Genomic DNA, 22165 nt, shown 5'->3' on the forward strand with positions numbered 1-22165 from the left:
GTATTTTTCTGGCTTTTTCCTGGGAACATGGCATTCATTGGTATTCTTTGAAGTTGGATGAAAGCTTGCTTGTTTTGTTTTTTTGGGTCACAGCTAGGGGGGTTCAGTGCTTACTCCTGGTTCTATGCTCAGAGATAATTCCTGGTGGGTTCAGGGGATGACATGGAGTGCTGGAGATTGAACCTGGGTTGACTGCATGCAAGGCAAATGCCCCATTGCTGTACTACCTCTCTGCCAGCCCTGATGTTGGAAGAAATTTTTGAGTGCTGAATGTCAGCTGGCATGTTTTCAAAGTAAATCTCTTTATTTTATGTGCATTATACGATAAATTTTATTTTATATATTTGGGGAATTGGTTGGTCACACCTGTTGTGCTTAGGATTTGCTCTTGGCCCTGTGCTCAGGGATCACTCCTACCCTTGGGATCATGTGCAGTGAGGGCTGGGGATTGAACCAGGTTCTGGCTGCTTTTAACACTAGTACTTTCACCCCCAGTACTTCCTTTCAGACACAATATATTATAATTTAACATTATTTCTACTTTTTAGAGATTCTTTAATGATTGATTTCATTATTTATCAAAACTTTATGGAGTGGTTACTCTGTTAGGCATTGGTTGCAAATACTTTAAAATGCCAGTTATTTCAGTTTTTATCAAACCAAACAGTAGAGGATTTTTTTCCCAAGTAAAAGGTACCGAAAAGGATAAGAAGAGACCAAGAGACAGTAGGGGAAGATAATGGGAGGATGTTGGCACTCTGGTGGCAGGTGTAGTGTAGTAACATTGTATTCTGAAACAGTAACGACAATATAAATAATGTTATGTAAAGAAAAAAATTTTTAAACAACAGTAGTAAATATTTTTTAAAACAACAGTAAATACTATTATCATCTCCAGTTTACATATGAGAAATTTGAATAAAAAAGAAATGATGGGGCTGGAGAAATTATGAGGTAAATACTTGTATGCAAGCAACCCAGGTTTAATTACTGGCATCCAGGATGTTCCCCTGAGCATTGTTTGAGGGATCAAACCCAAGCTTCCTGCTAGCAACGCATACACTTAGCCAATTGAGATGTCTCTCTGGTCCCTTGAGAAAATATTTTTAAAGATTGTCTTACACAGCACAAATCCAAGACAAGGATTGCTGTTTAGTTTGCAGGGTGAAGGGAACCCCCAGAGATAATCAAGGCTAACAGATGTTTGTTAAGGTTATACATGTTTATGATGACAAGTATTCTTTTAAGTGAGGGCAGGTGAGGTAGGAAGTAAGGAATTCTGGTTTGATTCTCAACAAAGTTAAGAATTAACCCAAAACTTGTAAGACTTTTTGCCCCTTGGAATCTCAAAGCAGTTAAAGACTGCATATATGTATTCAGCCCAATGTGTTCTTGATATCCATTGCTATTTTGCTCTCTTGCTTTCCGTATACTGGATTTGCAATACTTTTGCTTCTCAAAGATAGATAGATGATAGATAGATAGATAGATAGATAGATAGATAGATAGATAGATAACATGTAATAACCTTTCATATATAAGACATTGCTGTTTAACCAGTGTGGTCGCTTTTTCTATGATGTGTCATTTCTTGGGACACAACAGACCTGTTTAATACTTTCCGCATGTGAAGAGGATCTCTTCTAAATAATTATCTTTACACATATATGGGGATATCACTGTACAGTCTCTTTTAAAACATTATTTTCTCTTTATTTTATTTTATTTTTTGGTTTTTGGGTCACACCCGGCAATGCACAGGGGTCACTCCTGGCTCATGAACTCAGAATTACTCTTGGCGGTGCTCAGGGGACCATATGGAATGCTGGGAATTGAACCCAGGTCAGCCGCGTGCAAGGCAAACGCCTTACCCGCTATGCTATCACTCCAACCCCTCTCTTTATTTTTTAATTGATAGGAGAATCAGCCCTAGCAATAGATGTTTGAAAATATACTGACTCTAATTTCTGTTTAAACAGAACTGGAATCTAAATCTTTTAGGAACTTAGAAAAAGGCACTTTGTGAACTCTTAATTATAGTGTATATATAGACAGTAGGTCTAACAAAGTGTTATCTCCTCTAATAGACCTAAACTTTGCTTCTCAACAGCAGGAATTTGAGCAAAACTCTGGATGGCTAATATAGTAGGTTTTTCCTACAGTTCACACTAAGGGTGATATGAAAAACAAGATCAGCATGAAATGAACAATGAAAACCTGATACGCAGGTCATACTCAACATTTAGTCAGGAAGGGAGAATTTAGAAAATGAATACTGCCAAAACAAACCAGAGCAGAAATACGTGGGGGAAAAAAAGAGTAGAAATAAGATTAGCTAAAACTAAGATTTAGCCACAAGAAATACTTCTAGGGTTCCTTTAAACCTTGGGAGGGAAACCATAAAAGGCAATGAACTGATTCTGACACCACAATAATAATGATGATAATAAGAGCAGCTAACATTATCAAACGCTTACTCAGTGCCAAAATGTATGCTAACTGCTTTATAACAAATGATCTCATTTAGCCAGCCAGATTTTATATTTACTTTATTTTTAAAAGTATATCCTATGGTACATTTCTGTGTGGAAAAAAAATTCGAGGAGTGTGATTCCTTCTTTTGCATTCCTTTCAGCTAATAACCTTTGGGAATATTTTGATGAATCCTTAATTTTCTGACATGCAATGATTTTAGATTAGATTTTTAATGTGCTGGTGATAGAGCTTTTATGACTTGTCCTCCTCAGTTGCTTGAGAATGTTCTGGTGAACTGTTAGTCCTGTACTTTTATATAATTATCATTTCTCTGGCAATTGGCTAACAAACTCATCAGGAAATCATTGCTTTTTTTAGTCTTCAAAAATGTGTTAGTTGCCTCATTTCTATGGGTTTTGGTTTTTATTTAGCTTTGTTACGTATGTTACTATTAACTCTATGACAGCTTACATTGCAGCATATCATTTTGATGAATTTTAAAAGGTTTCATTCTTTCTTAGGATTTTTTGTTGTTGGGTGAGTTCATGTGACTGCTTTGTTCTGAATTTTACTAACCACTTAAAGTAGGAAATGGCACTTTTTGTTCTGTACATATATTTTGTCACAATTGTTTATTTTTCTATAATTCAAAATATTACATGCCTACTAGGTATTTAAGAGGCTTAATTGAAATCATACATGTAAATATATTTAGCCTAGTGGGCTTTTCTGTTAACATCCCTGAGTTTTTGTTTTAGATTCATAATGTGCTGCTTTTTACATTAGAACAAAAGCCCCCAAATGTCGGTTCATCAGCTGACAATACCAGTTTTGTCTCTTAATTAGAAAAGAGAATAAAGCTGTTTAGGGGTGTCAATAAAATGACAGATGCATCATTAGCAGACGGCTATGGTGGATCAGTTTTGTGCAAATACTTGGAATGGAATTAATAAGAATTTCTGCTAGCATATTTAAATCGAAAGCTTAGGGGAAGAAAGCCGTGTTTTAGTGTGGTGAAAAGTAAAAGAATCAGAGTGAACAACCATTTATGACTGAATAAAGAAGAGTGTGAAAGCAAGCTTACTGCAGTAGAGAATGTAATATGAACATGTTTTAGGAAATGTTGTGAAGAATTTTATATCTTATTAAATTTAGATCACAAATGACTCACTATAGATGTTGAATCATTTAATAAATAATTATTGAGGCTCTTCTATGTTCCAGGTGGTAAATTCAATGAAAGAATACATGCTGATTCCAACCCCAATGTGACTGTCCCTTATAATTTGTGGGACAAAATTCAGCCATAAATCTTTTAAGAGATTCTTCAAAGATTTGGGATGGTCTCTCACTGCAAAAACCCAGGTCACTGGTTATGATTAATAGTACGATAATTCTATTTAGTTCACATTTTCTGAATGAATGACCAGATTGCTTAGGGGTTTGACCAGGTACACGTGGGTGTGTCATGCACACATCATGTTATTCAGTGATCAGGAAGCACCTTGTCCACCAAGCGCTAAACACTGTGCTAGAATTCATCTGCCTCACAGGGACTGGGAGGGGTGGGGGGTGGGGTTTTATTGGAGTTCTTCATGGTAAAAAATAAGTATTGGTAAAGGGAAATGTGTTTGATATTTGCATGACTGAGACCTAAACCTGAAAGCTTTGTAAGCTTTCCCACAGTGATTCAATAAATAAATAAATAAATAAATAAATAAAATAAATATGCTATAAATTGGGCTGGAAAAAAAATAAACACTGTGCTTGACAGTTACTGTAATCCCAAACTTAAAATAATGCTACCTCAAGTTGGTAACACAAAAAATTCACTAATGAGTTATTGAGAAAAGAATTCATGTAAAACTGAAACCAAGCAGTAAAAGTGCAGTCCGTGGATTGGAGCGATAGCACTTGCCCTGCACATAGCCCCCCTGGGATCCTTGGCACCACATATATTCCTATGAGCCCTAACAAGAGTGATCCTTGAGCATAGAGCCAGGAGAAATCCCTGAGCACTGCCTGGTATCCCCTCCCACCCCACCCCCCCCCACACATATACACAAAGAAAGAAAGAGAAATGCAGTCACATCCCACAAGAAGGTCCTAGTTTAGCCTGCATATGTTGACTGTATCATGGATCTCTAAGAGTCAGACTTGAAGATGTATGTGCACATGTCCTAGTAAAAGTATGTAGGAAAAATATATCTGCCCTCAGGACCTGGATGCATAATATTGTGGGTAATTCTGCAATTATGTCAAAAAAATTCTAGTGCTTGAGTGAGGAACTTCCACACTCTCCCTTTTTTCATGCTTATTAAAGCCATTGTTCCAGTGTGTATCTAGTGTATTTAACACCCAAAGTGTATTTTTAATACACATAAGTCTATATTTGGGTTTCTTAAACTTTTTGCATTTAAGATCCCTTTTTGCCTGAGAAATGTAACAGGCCACCGCTGTCAGAAATACCTCAGATTCATTATGTGGTCAATTTTGTATTAATTTTTTGGATGTTTCTTATTTAGAAATGTTTTTAAGACCACCGCATTTAGTTATGCTATCCCTCTGACTCACATTTTAAGAGCCTAAACTCTATTTGACATTACACTTTAATGAAAAATTATGTGAAAATTACCAATAGGTCTTTTGTTAATATTTTAATTAATAAGGAGAAATTTTGATCTATAATGTTATTTTAAATTAGTAAACATTGCATATGTGAGCTGATATTGCATTTTCCAAGCAAAACCATGACACCATACAGTTTGCATTGCTTAAGTGCTTAAAATTTTAAGCATAAATAAAAATACCAGTGGACTACATTGAATGACAGTTTATTAGGTAATTAATTAACTTATTTGTTTATATTTATTTGAGCAGTGCTCATAGCTTACATCAGGCTCTGTGCTCAGGGATCACTTCTGGTAAAGCTTGGGGGACCATATGCAGAGCTAGGGACTGAATTGAGGTTGGCTGCTTACAAGGTAAATGCCAAAACATCCTATCTCTATTGCTTCAAATAGCAATTTTAATATGGGTTCTGTTTCTTCACTGTTACAATCTCTCTTTTTGTTTGTTATGTTTTCTCAGTTTTAAATAGAGAAAGAGAATAAGTGAACTGAATAAAACATAAAAAATCCTTTGCACTATAAGACCAGTTAGTGGATAAAAGGATAGTAGGGGTTAGGATAGTGGCTACATTAAGAACAAAGAGGTTAATTATATGGAGAAAAATAGAATTGTACCTTCAGTGATGAACTTAAATGTAGTTTATACACATGTTGATTTTCAGTGATGCTGATACTTAAACACCTGAAACATAAAATGTTTAAAATATTACAATAAAAAAATGACTACACAGAACCACCAGATTAAGAGATGTGTATTGGATCCCAAACAAGTTTATATGATGTCAAACAGTTAAAACTTTAGTCTTAAAATAAATGCCTGTCTCTGAGTCTCAGTATGTCAGAATGTCACTGTCACTGTTACTGTCCTCCCATTGTTCATCGATTTGCTCGAGCGGGCCCAGTAACGTCTCCATTGTGACACTTGTTACTGTGTTTGGTATATCGAATACGTCACGGGGAGCTTGCCAGGCTCTGCCTTGCGGGCGAGATACTCTCTGTAGCTTGCCGGGCTCTCCAGAGGGGCGGAGAAATCGAACTCGGGTTGGCCATGTTGGCTGCGTGCAAGGCAAACGCCCTACCCGCTGTGCTATTGCTCCAGCCCCCAAGTTTATTTTTCATACAGAATACCATGCTCATGAAAAGAAACACTAGAACAATTTGTTAATTTGTATTAGCCCCCAGATTTTTCAGAATTCAGAATGAGAATTCAAATGAGAAAAGTTATTTGTTTTCTTTAACCACTACCATTGGTTACAGTTGTTGGTTCATGGTGATAGTAAAGAGAAAAGCAGCTTTAGTCTTTTGTTATGATTTCAGTTCTCTGCAGAGAGTGCCCACCTTGTTCTCTGTATTCAGGACTAAAGACTCCCCCTTTTTTGTCCTTGGTTTGCCATTGTACTTAATCACCTACTTCCACAAAGAAAGAGAGAGAAATGAAGTCATATCCCACAAGAAGGTCCTACTTTAGCGTGTGTGGAGCCCGGCTGCCTGACATTAGAACCAGGATTTTCCCCCAGATAGTCCCTATGAGCACTCACTGACCTATACCTCTACCTGGTCTGACACATAGGTATCCGAACTATGGGTTTCTGTTTTTTTAATGCCCTGGTGCAATTCACTGACTCAGAATTAGCAGTCTAGATTTTGTAATGCTGGACCTACCATCCCTACAGCCCCTCTCTGCCTGTACTGACACCCATATTCCTCTCATGTGGCTAACCAGCTTTGTCCGAACTCTAGCTTTTGTCCCTGTGCCTCCCAGGCTTACTTGCTGACCCCGTTCTTTGTGACACTACCAATGTCCTTGGCTTTGTTGGTTAGCAAGAAGATATGTGTGTGTAAATTTCTGCCAGCAGGTCTGCAAGTAGGTGTGAGAAAACATTTTGCTTTCATTATCTGAGACCAATGAAAGAAACCAACTGCTGAGGCATAGCTTTATGAAAGATGGAGCTAGAGCCCTCATCTCCCCTTTCCGCTGTTCACATGGAAGTGATCCTGGTAGTGGGTTTCTGATACAAAACTTTCCCGTATTTTCTCACTCGTCAATTTTTCACAAGTGGTGTTGAGGCATTGAGGGGTGGGGTGTGCTTGGGAATTTCCAGAGCAGTGTTCAGGGTCACACAGGCCATTTCCTGTGATCTCCACCAAATAGTTGGCATTTTTGTGCTAAAGCCCAAGGATGCAGGAACTGCTCAAACACTGCAGTATGAGACCACCAAGACAAAAGTAGTGCTGGGGACCACCAGGGCTACACCTGGCAGTGATGGGGCTTCTAGGATGCCACCCTGTGGCATTTGGAGGACAGTGGAGGCACTAGGATTTGAACTCAAGTCCTGAAGGATGCAAATCATGTGCTCTTATCACTATCACACTGGCCTTTAAAAATATATATATATATATATGTATGTATGTGTGTATGTAGGTTGTCTTACCCTTAATCTAAGTGTCTTCCAAACTGTAGAATGTCCTCTCTACTCTATCTTTTATTCGCCATCAATTCCCAACCTATGCTTGGATCCATGCTTGGTTCATGCTGGTTTCTTTTCTACATTCCCCTGTGCCAGCTTCAAAATTTCTACTTTCCCTCCAAGTCACCATAGCCACGTGACATCCCCTCTGCAACCCACCCTTACCTCCCCAAATGAGTTCCTGTCATTCTCTCTTCCCCACGGCCATCTGTGAGCACCTCTGTAAAGCAATGCCTACGTCATACCATACTTTCAATTGTATACTTTCCCATAACTGCTATAGATCTCTTGCAAGAGGGGCTGTTTTGTTCATTATACACGTGTCCAGTATCCAGCACAGTAAATATTTTAATTTTAAAAACGTTAAAGAATGAGTTGATGCAAAAAATAAATAAAACTGTGTGGTGATTTTGTAAATTGAAACTTAAAAATATTTACTTAAAGATATGTTTGCTCCATAGTTTGGAATGAAATTCAGAAAAATTGCCCAAATGACCAAGTTTAGAGAAACCAAAGAGAATACAAATAGGCCATATCAAACTCAGTGCAATAAAGCTATTATTGCTATACAGAACATTATGTAGTAGTTGCTGTTTATATTTAAAAACTCCAGTTTAAAAATCTTTAAATTGTGATTATTGTATGATGAGACTGAGTCAGGGAAATTTGTGATAAAATTTACAGTTATTGCAATAGCCAGAATGAAATGAACAAAGCTCATCAAAAGTATTTTATTTCTTTATGATTCAAAACAAATATATTGCCTTATTTTATCGTTACTTAAAGTGCACAAGATCTGTAGTATGTTCGGAGCTATATTGCTCTGAAGGATTTTTCTACATATTCCATAATGTTTTAGCATCAGCTTGCTTAGTTTCTGCAGAAAAGAAAATACTCACCTTCACTCATTTTTATAAGACAAAGTCAGGTGAGGAAAGTAAGCTGAAACATCAATGCCATCACTTACTATTATTAATTTTTAAAATATAATTATTCGTTCACACATTCATTCTTTCAACAAACATGTATCAAACACTTGCTATAAGCCACACACTTGCCAGGCTCTAGGCAAAGGAAGTCCATCAAGGTCGAAGGTGTGTGGGGCTGATCCACAGGAAATCTCTTGAGGACAGCGTAGTTTGTGCACTCACAAAGGTGAATACTCTCAACTTTGGAAACAGAGGCTCTTTGAAATTGGAAACACCAAAGTACAAAACTGAAAAATGGAAATGAATTGAAATTGTTGGTTTCTTTGTGTCTTATAGCTCTGGTCGGTAATCAGCTGTTAAATTCAGCAAAAATTCCATTGCTTTAATTAATTTCTTTGTGCTGATTCTTCCTAGGAAGCCTTAATTTTAACAAAGTTAATTAGGTTGAAGATTAAAAATCCCATTAGTGTCGATCATTCACTTCTTGGCTGTGTCAACAAGGTGCTAAAACCTTGCTTAGTTCCGGAGTCACAGAAGGATGGAAGGGGGAAAAGGAGCACTCAGACTAGCATTTGGCATTCTTCAGGACCAGATACTTTGTGCAGCCTTTAAGATTTGAAGAGGATAATCTCACGCAACCATCATTTTAAAGCGTATCTTTATATTTTCCTAACAGCACCTTTCTCAAATCCCTTAGCTCTGCGATACGTTTGCTGAGAAACTCCATCCCATCTTCTCTGATTATCTAATTTGCAGGTTTGCAGGGCATGGATTTTTAATCAAGGACCTGTTTCCATTGTCACTTTGCCTGCCTGTTTATTATGGTTAAAGACTCAATAGTAGCTAATACCTCACCGAGGGCAGGAAAGAACAAACAATTAATAGAATCATGAATTACCTGCAGGTCATAATTCTGCTCCAAATACTGGTTTGTTTGAGTTATGCTTTCTGCTTGGGCTCCCACATCTGACTTACAAATGACAACCGCAGAAATTCAACCACATTATTATTAACCTCACTCCCAGAAAGAGATGATAGTACCAACGTGGCAGCTACAGAATCAGAAGTGGGACCAGAGCAAAGGAATATAAACTGCAGCTGCAGGTCCAAACATACCAACTTGCTCACAGTAGAAAGTTATTAATGGGGGAACCCAGAGATCATGAGGGAAGTAGGAAGCTGTCTAAAATTACCTTTCAGCAACAGCATGCCAATGGCATTTTCTCAATAGAGGTGAAGGCTATGGGGAAATTGAACAAAGGTTAAGGTTGACAAAATGTAAGCATTTTGAAGAATATTATTTTCCAAATATATTCTTTCTGAAAAGAATATGAGGTGACATAAAACTTGTTTGAGACACTAGGGTGTACAAGATTTAAGTGATTTAAGATTTAAGATTTAAGAGGAGGTGAGGTAGATAACTTTAACCATGAAGATCCTGTGTGTATGTGTGTGTGTGTGTGTGTGTGTATTGCATATGTGCACATATATAATTGGAGGCCGAAAAGGTAGATAGTGGGGCAGAATGTTTTTGACATGATTGATAATAAAAATTGTTGAGTTAACACAGGAAAGGCTATTTTTTTCCCTTGAGTTACTGCCTATAATTCCTAGCATGCCTATAAGTAGAAATAGTATTGTTAATATATTATATACTATTATGTATGGTTCATATCTGTAAATTTTGATTCAGTGTGTATTGGAAGAGTCCTAGTAGGATGAAAAAAGGGTTTCTTTTTTAAAAATAAATGGTCTCTCAGTATAGTAACATTAAAAATTATTGAAAAATTGAAACCATGGGGAATGCTTCTAATTTTTTTTATTAGTGAAACACCATGAGGTACAGTTATAGACTTATAAATTTTTGTGCTTGGGTTTCAGTTATACAATGATCAAGTACCCATCCCTCAAACAGTGCCCATCCTCCACCACCACTGATTCCAGCATCCCTTCCACCCCCCATCCCCCCGTCTCACCCTCTCTCCCTCACCCTCTCTGTGGCAGGGCATTCCCCCTTGTTCACTCTCTCTTCTTTTGGGTACTGTGTTTTGCAAGAGAGGCATTGAGTGGCAATCATGTTTGGTCTATAGACTACTTTCAGCATGCTTCTCCCACCCTGGGAGGATCCTCACAACACCCGTTATTTGGTGCTCTCTTCTCTATCTGAGCTTCCTTTTCCCCTAGCACGTGTGGCTGGCCTCCAAGTCATGGAGCAAAATTCCTGGTACTAATCTCAGCCTGTGAATTTATACCCAAGCAGCTCTTCTGCCATGGAAATCCCTTTCAAGCCTGATGGACAAGATATTCTGTTGTCACTTGGGGCCCAAGTGTAAAATTAAGTTTCTAGCACCATCTCTTCGCACACTCCATAGTCAGGTCTACCTTACTGCCTCGGGTAATCTGTTTAAAATTGTTCCAAAGCATCCTTTCTGTTCAAAGCATCAGCCTTGACTTGCACTGTTTGCAAAGCAACCCAATAGGAAAGTTATTATTTAGACTGACTATCTAGGCTAAGACCAGAAGCATAGTCCTAACTCTCTCAGTTAATCATCATTTTAATTATCATCTTGTTTTCCTAGGTTGCTTGTTTCCTTGGGTGCCACATTCAGCAATGGTTGAGGCTTTGGTAGAAACTTTTGAACCTGCTAAGAATTCACCACTTTACCCTCCGCCATTCTCCATCATTCTAAGTATTCTGTTCCGAGATGGTTTCATGGGACTTTATTTATTCTAGGTCCTTCTATCTTGAACTGACAGACAATAACACTAAAGATGCAACTAGAACTCTGAGCTTGCTTTTCTTATGTATAGCTTCTGAAATGTATGTACTGATTTTGCCATGATACTTTTTTTTACTCTTTCCCTTAACCTGAGTAAATACTCTTCATATTTGACTCTATAAAAACCAAGCTAAAGAGAAAAAAATTATTTAAGTAATGTTAAACACCCATTCTATTTTTATGATTGCAAAACTTAAGTTTATTGATAGAAAATCACATTTCATTTCATTTTTTCATTTCATCATCCTGTTAATCGTCGATTGCCTCGAGCAGGCCCCAGTAACGTCTCTTTCATCCTAGCCCTGAGATTATATTCACGGCTCTTTAGGAGAATGAGACCCATCATTGTTACTGGTATTTGGCATATTTGGTACGCCACGGGGAGTTTGCCAGACTCTGCCCTGTGGGCAGGCTACATTCGATAGCCTGCAAGTTTGTCCAAAGTAGGAATGAGATAATAAGACGTCATAAAGAAAAGTTCTGATAAGATGTCGCGGTTCCGGGATCTGGATTTTATGGTCTCTGAGTCTTGGCCGCTGATGGGATTACACAGCGCCAGGGGGCCAGGTGGTGGGTGTGACCCCCGCCTACTGGAATTTGGAGGATCTGGGTGGAAGATGCTCGACTCCAATTCGAGTAGGCTTGGAGGTCTCGGCCCCGGAACCCGCGTGGCTTTGTCCCTCTGCCAGTACCTTCAGGTGTGCGGAGAGTGGTCTCAGCATGGTGGTGGCTGGTCCTGGAGGTCTCCGGCTGCCGTAGCCCTGGCCGGGGCGGGGAGGAAAGCTCAACCCGCTCCCCTCCAAGGGACTCCGGGAAGGAACAGCCAGGCGCGGGGGCAGAGACTGCACTCTTCTCATCCGGGATCTGGATTTTATGGTCTCTGAGTCTTGGCCGCTGATGGGATTACACGGCGCCAGGGGGCCAGGTGGTGGGTGTGACCCCCACCTACTGGAATTTGGAGGATCTGGGTGGAAGATGCTCGACTCCAATTCGAGTAGGCTTGGAGGTCTCGGCCCTGGAACCCGCGTGGCTTTGTCCCTCTGCCAGTACCTTCAAGGGTGCGGAGAGTGGTCTCAGCATGGTGGTGGCTGGTCCTGGAGGTCTTCGGCTGCCGGAGCCCCGGTCGGGACGGGGAGGAAAGCTCGACCCACTCCCCTCCAAGGGGTCCCGGCGAGGGACACCCAGGCGTGGGGGCAAAAGACTGCACTGTTCTCGTCCGGGATCTGGATTTTATGGTCTCTGAGTCTTGGCCGCTGATGGGATTACACGGCGCCAGGGGGCCAGGTGGTGGGTGTGACCCCCACCTACTGGAATTTGGAGGATCTGGGTGGAAGATGCTCGACTCCAATTCGAGTGGGCTTGGAGGTCTCGGCCCCGGAACCATCGAAGAAAATCACATAGTACTATATAATTTTTTCCTAGGGAAATTTTAAAATATTTACAAGGTAATGAAAGACCATACCATACAATAGCCTGTCAAACTTTTTCTGGGGGTGGGCAACAATATCTACTAAACTTAAATTTCCTTAAGAAAAGTGAAACTGTCTCTTTTGATCGAGTAATTTGACATAAATAACTGAAATGGCACATAGTAAAAGTTGACAAATAATTTCAAAATGATTCAATTTGGAAATTTGAAATTGGAAATCCTAAGAAAGATTAGGAAGGATTTAACTACCAAAGAATATATATTAAGAGCATTTTTTCTTTTTTAAAAAAATTAATGAAACATCTGAGATAGAATTTCAGACTTACACATGATCATGATTACATTTCAGTCATACAATGGTCAAGTACCCATCCCTCCACCAGTGCACATTCTCCACCACCAATGTTCCCAGTATCCACCTGCCCCGTCACTCCCATCCCATCCCCACCTGTCTCTGTGGCAGGCACATTCCCCTTTACTCTCTCTCTCTCCTTTTGGGTGTTATGGTTTGCAGTACAGATAGTAAGTGGCCATCATGTTCTTCTATAGTCTACTTTCAGCATGCATCTCCCATGCAGAGCGGGCTCTCCAAGCATCCTTTGCTTGGTGGTCCCTTATCTATCTCAGCCGCCTTATCCCCCTGCATGTAAACACCCATTCTTATATATAACTTGAAACCTGAAACTCAAGAAATATTCTATGGGACAAAGAAAAAAGGAACGATGGTTGCCTAGATTTTGCCTACTTTGTCCTTTAGCTAGAATCTTCACCTCTTGTTTCACATGCTGAAGTCAGTGTACATGCAAGGAAACACACATCCAGTGTGTATTTCTTGGGAGAAAGATTTGTATTCTACTGCCCCATTTGAAATGTCTGAACCAAGTACTCCCTCATTGACATTAAAACTCGAAGTGAAAAGAACATCTCTGGTGCTTAAGATTTAGAGGAATCCCTAAATGTGGTCATCTGCCCATCTGCCCCCTACATACAGAGAGAGAGAGAGAGAGAGAGAGAGAGAGAGAGAGAGAGAGAAAGTTCACATACATGTACCCAATACATATTATCCAATAATAAATTTGGTGTGATTGGCCACATAGTAGAAATGATGGATCAGAAAGATGAGATGCAGAATCTTTTCTCCGTGATAAATAATCCATCAAGTTTGATGGATTTAGAGTGGGCATTTATGTGCTTTGAAGGAAAGGGGAAGAAGAGACAGATGAGGTCAGAATGGAATATTTGTTCTTTGTACTTTGTCTACCAACTGGGCTATATGTATATTGTTTTCAAATTAGTACAGGTGAAAGGAATTACATGTCTAAAAGGACTTAATCAGTCACCAACATTCATTAATCAAGTTAGAAACAAGTTCCTACAGCTCCACGCTGATTTAATTTCAGCTTGGAAAAGAGACTTTCTTTTCATTAAGGTCTCAAACTTGGCTTGTGTCGTAGTTACCCAAAATTAGGATGGCCAGTCTTCTGTAAGAGCATATTATAATCTGTTTATTATTTATTAAAAACAATTTTAGTGCATACCATGTAGATCACTCTATGCAAGCTCTATGAAGAAACATAAAAAGGACTGAGAACATCATCTCCTTCTGTTTAAATGTTACTGCTTCAGTGCAGACTTCCAGACCACTCCATCTAAACATAGCTCTCCAGCCACTTGAAATCATATTTTCCTTGATTTTTTCTATGCAATTTTGTCATTCACAATAGTTTTATTTATTTTAATAGGGATGTATTTATTAGTTTTTTCCAAGAATTTGTTCTATAATAATGAAACTTTAAATATTTTTATTTTTCTTGAGAATAATTCAAAAATATCTGCTAGTATTTGTTTACACATCCAACTAAATGACAAAACTGTATATGTTGTGAAATGATGGACATTTTACCAATGATCTTTGCTCAATTCTTTTATCATTCCAGCAGAACTAACATAGAACCTATATGTACATATTTACAATTACATATATCTGACATATGTGGTATATACACCCACTATTTATGGTGTGTATATCAATATATATATGTGTGCCTGTACCATATATGTATATACTATATATGTATATGATTTCTTTTAAGGAATTGTTTCATTAGATTATAGGATATGACAAATCTAAAATTAACAAGACAAAATGTAGTTTGGAGACCTACAGACAGCAGCAGATACTGGGAAAAAACTTAGCTTCATTTTTAGAGCCTGGTTGGACAAGGGACACTCCCATTATTGAGAATAATCACCTTTACTTAAAGTCAGCTTTTTTTAATGTACACCATAGTTGCAAAATATCATCATAGCAATACCTATCTTAGTGTTTGATCCATTTAGTTGGAATTACAGCCTGGCCAAGTTGACATGTAAGACACCATAACTCTATCTAGATTTAGAACAGTGCTTGGCACTTGATGCCAGTGATATTTATTGGCTTTCTACTAACTGATTCACTATAAAACCTAATAATATATGGCCAGTGCTTTCCTATACTTACGATCTGGATAGGAAGATACACCCCACTCAAAGAAATAATTAAGTGCAATCATCATAGCAAAGAAATAAATATGTGCAGTCATCATATCACTAGGTTCCAGAACAAAAATGAGCAATAGTAATAATGCACAACATTTTTTAAAGAAAGGCTAGGACTTCTGAAAAAAGAAGATCCTTGATATCAGAAAAAAAAGAGTAAAGAGCTACTTGGAGGCCTGGTTGTCTAAGTCAGTTTATTATTCCATTACCACTTTTCATAAGTAGAAAACAGTGAGGTCAATTCTCCTTTGCCCTCTCTTGGGTCCATTGCTGTCTGCAGTCCTTGAGTTTCCTGTGCGGATAAGAATGACAATAGAGAGCATGTGGCTGCACTCCACATGGAGTGATTGGTCCTGCTCTCTCTATAGAACATCCTCTCCGTGGGTCACGTCTTAGTCGGGTGTGGGACTCACTTAACTATTTTGTGTTTGTGACTTTAGTACTGCATTTTATTACTGTAATAAATGATATTTTATTAGTTTTGCTATCTTGAGGAAGATATGATAAACTGGCTATTTCCTTTATTTTTCCTGCTTATTTATTTAGATCATCCACAAAAATTCCTTCTTAAGGAAGCAGGAAGATTATCTGTGATTATATCAATATATGGTACTAAAGGGAAATTTAAACGTACATACAGAAACAAATAAAGCTGGTGTAGAGTGAAGTGAATGCATCACTTTGGATCTATTGTGGCTGCTTCAGACTATCAGGAGATACGCTGTGAGATTGGAGAAGGGGCAATTAAGGAGGAATTGTGATCTAGAAGGAGGGAAATCTAATATTCTCAGGGCTCTGCCCCTGGCATGGTAGCCTTGGACAGCTTACTTTGTCATTATGAGGACAAATTCAAATGGTGTTGAAGTAGCCAGTAGACATTTTCCTACCATACTTTATTTTGTTTATTATAGCTTAGTAAATTGCATATTGTTAAAGCTCATGGTATTTAAATACAAATATACTACACCCATACTACCATCACCCATGACCCTCCACCACTGTCCCTACATCAATTCTGTACACAAAGGAAAAGTTGACGTGTATTTCTGTGTGTGTGAGAGAGAGAAAGACAGAAAGAGGAAGGGGGGAGAAAGAAAGAGGCCCACTCCTAAGGATCAAAAAGAATCTACAAAATCCTAAGACTTTAGTATGGTTTGCAAACAAAAATTCAGTAACATGGAATGATGTCCTTGTCTGTTTATAATTTTGTGAAAAAGTGTAAAGGTAGTGATAATTCCATGAGATCTTATATGAAGCTATTTTTTTCTCTTAATTGATACAGGAGTACCTAAAATAAAATAGGAAAAGCCTTTCACTATATACCATCCCCCCCCCATTCTTGCTCCAAGCTCTAATGGGAGTTTGATTTAAAGGCTTCTAGATCTTTATTTTTTTAGATTTATTTATATTTACAAAAATAGAAAAGGCATTCATATAAATTGAATCATTTTAGGCTGATTATTTTAGAACTTGCCTCATTCACCACATCCTCTGATATCTTTCTGCATCAGTAAGACACACCTCATTCTTACTAAGGACTAAAGAGAACTAATAGGGTATGAGAATTCCCATTTACCCCATGCTATTAACATCCCTGGAAATGATCAATCTTGAAACCATTACTTATCAGAAGAGAAAATTTGAAATCTTACAGTTGTTTTAATTTTTTTTTTCTGATTGCTCATTCGAGTACTAAGTGAAGTAGGATTTCCATTATTGGTTATGGTGAAGAATAAGGTCTAAAAAGGGGATGTATATTTAAACCAGGGAGTCTGCTTAACAAAGCTATTGATTGTCATGAACTATGTGTCTGATAAGAAATTTAAGCCCAGTAATTTGTAAAGTAATTTTCTTCTGGGATTCAAACATATTTTCATGGACTTATAGTCATTAGTGACCTTGGACAGAGAACATTTTATTAATTAGAAGAAACTTGTCATTCTCTTGATGAAATGTGAATAGAATTAAGCTACTGAGAGTATTGGATATGCCAGACACAGTAACAACAAAGTCTCCAATGGAGACGTTACTGGGCCCGCTCGAGCAAATCGACGATCAACGGGAGGGCCTTTACCTTTTACCTTACCTTAAATGAAATAATTATCATTCACACCTTGATTTAAATGATGAAGTCCGGCAATTGCAAAGTTTTAGTATTCTCTTTTTTAACCACTTCGAGGCAAATTTACTTCAGTTTATTGGATTTTGTTTTTTCTTTTCAAATAAACCAAAGCAAAACTGAATATCAAACTCCAACTTCTTATTTCACATACTAGTGCATCAAGTGAGTTGCCAAGTCAATTCATCATAAGGAAGCATGGATCGCCTAAGCAAATGCCAGTAAAAAGGAATAGATTTAGTAAGATTAATAATCACTTTAATTTATAGCAGTCTCTCTCCCGAAGATGCTTGGGAAGCTTTGCAAACATTGGACCAAAATGCACTTTAAACCACTAGGATACAGATATGTAAAATTGCTAAAAGCATAAAATACGAGCCTCATATAGTGGTCCTTCATATTCAGGGATGACACATTCATATTATATAGTTATCAGTTCAACAAGTTTTTACTGCATTTTATTTGTTCTCCCCAAGTCTTGTTTTTGATAGATGATATCTAAGATATACAGGGAGCGGCCTTTCAATATCGTGTGAGTGATGAAAAGCAAAACAAAACAATTTATCAAATCACACTGCATACATCCCTATAAATTTGGAGAGTGATGAATCTGCAGACCCATAGAACTTGGCATGTCATGTATTTATCAAAGGTAAAGCCCCAAACATCTCAAACACTGCTGATGATAGGAAGGCTGATCTTAGGAGAAAAAGTAATTACCCTGTGAAACTAGTCCTATACTATAAAAATACTTGGGAAGATTGAGCAGTTGTCTGTACAGATTGAATTCAGAGTTATACAGAGGATTTCATATGAATATTTCAATATAAGATATTATCATATTCTTATCAGTGAGTTTACAAAATCAATTAAAAACACCTATTAGCTATTATGCTATCTCCAGTATTGTAGCTGCTATTGAAGAAACAAACAGAGCACTATTATATAAAAACAAACAGAGCACTATTATATAAAAAGGACTACTCATTTTATACATCTTGCTTCTAAAAATCACTTGAGTCACTTGTCCCGTCACAGTTTTTGGAAATATGGATAAGGAACATACTGTCTTAATTTCGTTCTTGTTGGCAAATTCCTTTCTAACTTGGTAAGTAGACTAATGAATCATTATAGTATGCTTTAGTAGAAAAGAATCAGAAAACAATTGTATTCCTTGTCAGCTCTAAGAGCTCAGTATTCTTAGAGGTCGCTGCTATCACTAAGTCCTGTAATCTTCTAAATAGACAAGCATTTTTCAGGGCTGTATTCTTTGCCCCCAGAGTACATATTTCCTTGTTTATCAGTATAAATTCAATCATTAAATAGGCAATGAACTTTAGGAGAGAGGTGACTGTCTGTTCAAAATGAGAATGAATCATTTCTTCTCTCTGTCTAGCTTCTGGCCAGCATGCTTCCAGCAACCTCATACTTTTCTGCTACAAGACTTTAATGTGTCATTGTTGGAGGGAATGTATAGTTCTGTCCCATTTTATATTGCTTAGTTGCAGTTGAGGACCTCACGTTTAATACTTTTTGTTTCAAGTTTGTAATTCTGGTAGGACAACTTGGCTTCAAGTAAGATGGTTTGGAATTTTTTCCCCTTCTGTGTTCTTTCTCATTCACAGTGCTCCTCTTACTTCCAGAATGACTATGTTGAATTAAGGAAGTCATTGTATAAATCCTGAAACTTAGCTTTGGTAGATAACCCCTAATCTCCCTTGAAAAACTGACATTTTCCCCAACAATAACTTTGACATTGTTTATTGAGATATTGAATGGAGATAAGAGAATTAAAATAGAAATATGCTTTTGCAAGGCTATCAAGTAGCCTCTAATTAACATTAGAGGGTAGATATCTTTTCACCTAATTGCACGATTAATATCTTGGTGTGATTTTTAATTGCCAACAGTATTATTTGGATGTGTGTGTAACTTTAAGGTAAATAATGCCTACATAGCAAATCAACTACCATACTTTTAAATAACAGGATTAATTAGTACTGTTGAAGGGGGAAAATACAAACAAATAGTTGGATAGGAGCCCAATTTTCTCTTTCATTTTCTGGAAAGTTCTGCATACTCTCCTTCAGAAAAGTCTGTTGCAAATTGGTATCATTATTAGAATTAACCATTTTGGAAAATGTAAGAATCTTTGTGGTAACTTCAGACTTTTCTGTTGCCATTTTTATTTCTCTGGAATATATCACTTTTAGATTTTATCCTTTCTATCATACATTTGTAATAATGCGAAAAGCTAGGCATCCCTGACATTTGAGGTATATTTGTTTAGATTGAACTCCTTTAAATTTAAACATGCCAATCCAAAATGATGGAAATTTTTTCTTTTGCTTTTGTTCCTTAGTTTTTGGTATTGGGGCTCCACCCAGCTGTACTGAAAGCTCACTCCTGGTTTGTGCTCAGGGATCACTCTCTGAGGACCCTGTTGTATCATATATGGTTTCAGACATAGAACTTGGGTCAGTCACATGAAAGGCCAAGTGCTTTCCTTGCTATGCTATCTCTGTAGCCCCTACAATGATGTTTGAAATGAGAAAAAAAATGGCGATGGTCAGGAGTTACTCCTGGCTCTGCACTTAGTAATTACTCCTGGTGGTTCTCAGAGGCCTGTATTCCACAACCAAGGGAAAGAAAAAAGTAATAGTTTTTCACTTAGATATTATACAGGCAATCTGACTGAAAAATTATAAGACAGTTGAATTCAATATAAATATTTCTAAATGAATAAATATTAACATGCATCCCATTCACCATTAAGGGCAATTTTCATAGATGATGTTTAGAAAATAATTATTTACGTTTTCAGGGTTCAAATTCAATGTCCAGTTAATGTCTGGGTTCCTTTTTTTAATGAGCTGCTAATGTGATTGGCAGGAAAATTTTAATTCCATGCATAATCAAGTCAAATTGCAATTGGCATGAGTTTCCTTTGGACTGACTAATTATACCATTGTTCTGTTAGTATTTCAACCTTTATTTAGTCTTCAGGTTTCCCATGCTTCAAGTGCCTTTAGTACAGACTGAACTTATAGATAAAAGGCAGGTGCAACAAAGATAACTGTCCATGTATCTCAAAGCTCAAATCACATCCTTGTACAACAAGTCTCACAATGTAGACATTACTGGGCCCGCTCGAGCAAATCAATGAACAACGGGAGGACAGTGACAGTACTCATTGGAGGTCTTGTAAGCATTTACACATGTACCACTTAAGTATTGTTTTTTTGTTTTTCTGCTTTTTAGGTCACACCCGGCAATGCACATTTGTTACTCCTGGCTCTGCATTCAGGAACCACCCCTGGAGGTGCTCAGGGGACCATATGGGATGCTGGGAATCGAACCCGGGTCGGCCGCGTGCAAGGCAAACACCCTACCTGCTGTACTATCGCTCCAGCCCCCACCGCTTAAGTGTTCACTCAACAAGTCTCTAAAATATGTGTGAGAGGGAATCACCTTAATCAGAAGACAATTCTTAACCCTATTTTTCATCTAGCATCCAGCCTACAGGCTAGGAGCCAAAGGCCAACTTCTGAGACATTAAGTGTGAAGGCTCAGCCCTGTGTGCAGGCTAATCAGCTGTGTGAGATACAACAACCTTCTTACCTTTCTAAAATCTCAGTGGAAAGAGCTGATGACGCTTCCCAAGGTGATTGTAAAGATTAAATTAGATAATTTATCCAAGTATTCAGCACAGTGCCTGACATAAATAGGTCCTATAAATAATAGGTATTATTATGAAAGTTGAGCCAGGAACAGTAGCTGTATGTATGTTTGCTTATGTGTGTGTAGTGTGACCTGAAAATTGGTGAAATCTTTCTTGTTAAGTAGATTAGACAGATCTCAAATAGTGACTTGGAACTTAATCTCTGCTAATGCATGCACGCTCAGATACACACACACACACACACACACACACACACACGGATGCACACATATAAAGCAGACCTTAGGCATCAATAGTGTGTGTGACCCAAGATACAGCAGTGATAAATGAGCAATTTTTTCCTTCCCAGGCTGGGAAAGCTCTTAAACTTCCCAACTTATTTTAAATCTTTCTGGAGGGAAGAGTCGGCCAACTCAGAGAGAACAGTGGTGAGGCCAGGATTGTTGAGAATCAGGAACTATCGGCATTGTAGGAGGAAAGACTGGATGGCTGGGGGAATAGCAGGAGAAAAGCTGGGCACTGTGACATTACAGAGACAAAAGAAAATTCTTGGTCTTCAGGATCTAGGGATGAAACAGAACTCACTTTCTCTTTGTAGTAAAACATCTGTTGGAAAGAAAAGCCCATAGAACTTGGTAGGGGGGAAAAAAGGTGAAGAGATCAGGTGTACTTGACCCTTTCTAGTTTTCTCTGTCAGGCAGACTTGAGTGCTCAAGTGCAAGTTGACTTAGAATGGTTCAAAGCATCAGTGAAGGTCGGATGTGATAGTCACGTTGTGAAAATCGCATGACTAAAGTATCCTTTATATTTGCAACTCTCAGGAGTTAGAAGAGTTCTTGGTCTGTTTAATCCAGCTTTCAAAATCTGGTTTTTTGTCCTGTTTAGAATGGGGAAGGGAGGTGAGGCATGGCGAACTATATTTCAGGAGTTTTATAGTCTCAGAAATAACTGCTGTTGATTCAGTTGCTGCACATTCCTGAATGATGCCTCCATTTATTTTGTTATTCATTCATGCAGCAACCTTTAAAAAGTATTTAAGGGGCTGGAATGATAGTACAGGGCATTTGCCTTGCACACGGCTGACCCGGGTTCGATTTCCAGCATCCTATATGGTC

The 22165-nt window shown here is 38.1% G+C and overlaps 1 protein-coding gene and 1 long non-coding RNA gene across 2 annotated transcripts in view; one reads left to right on the forward strand and one right to left on the reverse strand.

Annotated features, from left to right (window-relative positions):
• The window catches only part of LOC130042987 (cytochrome P450 7B1), a 208274-nt gene that overhangs the window by 117242 nt on the left and 68867 nt on the right, over nucleotides 1-22165 (forward strand). The gene's annotated exons all lie outside the window — the stretch shown is intronic.
• LOC130043184 (uncharacterized) overlaps nucleotides 1-22165 on the reverse strand; it is a 34040-nt gene that overhangs the window by 5785 nt on the left and 6090 nt on the right. Inside the window, exon 2 of the long non-coding RNA XR_008795350.1 lies at nucleotides 5721-5787. This is a non-coding gene — a long non-coding RNA (uncharacterized LOC130043184). The remainder of the gene's footprint in view (nucleotides 1-5720; nucleotides 5788-22165) is intronic.

Source organism: Sorex fumeus, unplaced genomic scaffold (assembly GCF_029834395.1).
Source record: "Sorex fumeus unplaced genomic scaffold, SorFum_2.1 ptg000002l, whole genome shotgun sequence".
Taxonomy (NCBI): domain Eukaryota; kingdom Metazoa; phylum Chordata; class Mammalia; order Eulipotyphla; family Soricidae; genus Sorex; species Sorex fumeus.